Source organism: Malania oleifera, chromosome 3, assembly GCF_029873635.1.
Source record: "Malania oleifera isolate guangnan ecotype guangnan chromosome 3, ASM2987363v1, whole genome shotgun sequence".
Classification (NCBI taxonomy): Eukaryota; Viridiplantae; Streptophyta; class Magnoliopsida; order Santalales; family Ximeniaceae; genus Malania; species Malania oleifera.
In genome coordinates this window covers 105,705,851-105,708,666 of record NC_080419.1, presented here as the reverse complement: position 1 = coordinate 105,708,666, position 2,816 = coordinate 105,705,851, and the positions used below count along the sequence as shown (strand labels likewise).

General features: G+C 27.3%; 1 non-coding gene across 1 annotated transcript; it reads left to right on the top strand.

Moving 5' to 3' along the window:
* Positions 1–448: 448 nt before the first annotated feature.
* Positions 449–522, top strand: TRNAI-UAU (transfer RNA isoleucine (anticodon UAU)). The gene has a single exon. It is a non-coding gene; the product is annotated as a tRNA-Ile (tRNA).
* The last annotated feature ends 2,294 nt before the right edge of the window (positions 523–2,816 follow it).

The following is a 2,816-nucleotide window of genomic DNA, read 5'->3' as shown; positions in this document are numbered from 1 at the left end:
AAAATTGTATTAAATTTTTATCTAAATTCATACAACTTAAATCCGAATCTCAAAAATCCATCTTACTAAATACAAATTTAAATTTTTATACAAATTTGAGAAAAAAATAAGATCTAAAATTGTATTCAATTTTATCCAAATTCATACAAGTTGTATTTGGTAACAGATTTCAAATCTTAAATTTGAATTTGAATGGATTTCAACAAAATTTGATACAATTTTAATTCATATTTTATTGAAGTCCACACAAATTAAATTCAAAATCTTTTCTAAACATTAGAACAAACTAATTTTAAACAGTCATGTCACCAAAGACAAACTTTGCCTTTTTTAGAATCAATTCATAATTTGTGCAAAGTTTCTCTTAGAAACCCTCGGCGGACCCAAAATTGTTCAACGGCTAGTAAAGTTTATGAAACTTAAAAAAAAGGATAAGTACGCAACCGTGGGTCCCGTAGCTCAGTTGGTTAGAGCGTTGGTCTTATGAGCCGAAGGTCGCGGGTTCGAGCCCCGCCGGGACCAACTGTTTTCGCCGTGAAATATTAATGTATTTTAAAGTTTTATGGTACACAACGACCAATGTCAAAGAGCTGTTTGGACGACCCGCCAATTGCAAAATTTGTAGTGGGCTTAAATTTCCTATTTTTTGGGCCTGGCCTTTTTGAACAACGGCAATTGGGCCACATCAAGATCAAAGGCCCACGTCCTACGGCCTATATTCTGTCGAAGCCCACATGGAAAACTGAAAATGTGAAAAGCCATCCCTCCCGCCCCAACGTGTTTTTAAGCTTGTGAATCCATTTGGAGAACTTGGAACTTGGAAGGAATGAAAAATATGAAGGTGATTATCAAGGAAAGGAACGTGGAGAAGGAAATAAAAAATATTTTACATTAATGGACAAAAATATTATTTTAGATACTATTTAAATTTAATTTTTCTTAATTCTTAACGGCATTAAATTAAGATTTCGTTTTTAGTGGTGTCTAGTATAAGAAAATATAATGAAAAATAAGTTTCCTTTCCTTTCCCCGATCATTATCCTTGATTCTTATTTCTTCTTTATTTTTCTTGATAATCAAATATGAAAATGTAAATTCGTTTTCATGCTTGTTTCTTTTCATGTTTTCAGAGTCTCAAATGATGAAGGCTTTTAGAAATTATTTTTTCACATAAAGGGCCTGCTAATTTCTATTTTTACCAATTACGAATATTTATTTGAATATGGTACAATTTTTCAAAAAGATGTATTGAATAAAGAGAAAAATAAATTTAGTGGTTGATATTCTTTTTCTCGAACTGAAAAATAGCAACAAAAAAAAAAAGAGAAGAATATCAGGAAACAATCAATAATGGTTAGTTCAGATCCAGTATTTTGCCTACAATAAATAAAGGAAAGTAAAATAAGAAGGAAATTCATTTTCCATTATATTTTCTCTCAATATAAAATAACAATAAAAGAAAAATTGTTCTAATCTCTACTAGTAGAAAGCGGATTTTCTCTTTCTGTTCTGATTTTTAACATCCCAAAATGCCAATTACACTACTCTTTAATCGTTCAAAAAATTTCCATGTAATTACCTAGAGATATTCCAAAAATATCCTTATAATTACAAATATATTCCTAAAATACCACTATAACTACCCATAAATATTCAAAAAATAATACGCCATTACCACATAAAACCACTATAAATAATATTTTTTCCTATAAATAAATTTATTATTCTTATTTTTGAAAGATGATTTATTTATTAATTATTTTGTTACAATTAACATTTAAAAGTCGTGGAGCACATGCATTGTGTATGCCCACCGCTAGTATAATTAAAAAATAAGAAAAATAAAACATTAAGGATGTGTAAAAATAATTTTTTGTTCACTGATTTGGTATATTTTTTATCTTCTTTATTATTTTCTTAATAATCAAACATAAAAAAAATAAAACTTTCATATTTTCCTTTCTTTTATCGAATGCTTTTAAGTTTCAAACGGGTTGTAAAGAGAATTAAAAATGACAAATTCTTTCATGTTGTAGAAGAGGTGACAAAATGAGTTGGGTCATAAATGGGTAACACTTAAATCAGTTAGGTTCAAGTTAACTCAGTTATAAATGAGCCAGATAATCATAAACCTAAACCCCCCCCCCCTCCCCCTCCCATCCAATAAATGAGTTATAAATAGATACCATTGAGAAGTTTATAATATATTTATTTAAAGTTATTTTCTAAAAAATTGCAAAAAAATGAATTAAAATTTCAAAAAACAACACTAGTTTATTCTTTTCTAATTAATATTTTAATATATGTGAGTTAATAGTACTCATTTATTATTTATTTTATTTTTCTCTTTAATTTTTTTTAAAAAAGTGAGTTAATTAATATTTTAATGTATGTGAGTTAATAGTACTCATTTATTATTTATTTTATTTTTCTCTTAAATTTTTTTTTAAAAAAAAGTGATTTATAATTTAAAAAATAACACCTACGGCCTATTTTCTGTTTTTTCCTCCTAAATTTCAAATGATAAATTGTATGTGCATCAAATATAATGATTTATATATAAATATAATTTAATAATTTTTTTATAAAAATTAAACAGGTGATTCAACAGATACCAACTCAAACCCGATCAACATGTTTATTAATTTGATTGGCTTTGAGTTGATTTGTTTATAAATCGGTTATCCCCTTTTCGATCCAAATTCATTTTAAAGGGATAGGTTACTAATCACCAATTGGGTCATGACCCATTTAACCACCCCTAAAGGAAGAAGGATAAAAATCTAATTAAGGGTGGAAATAATTCTAATCCAATA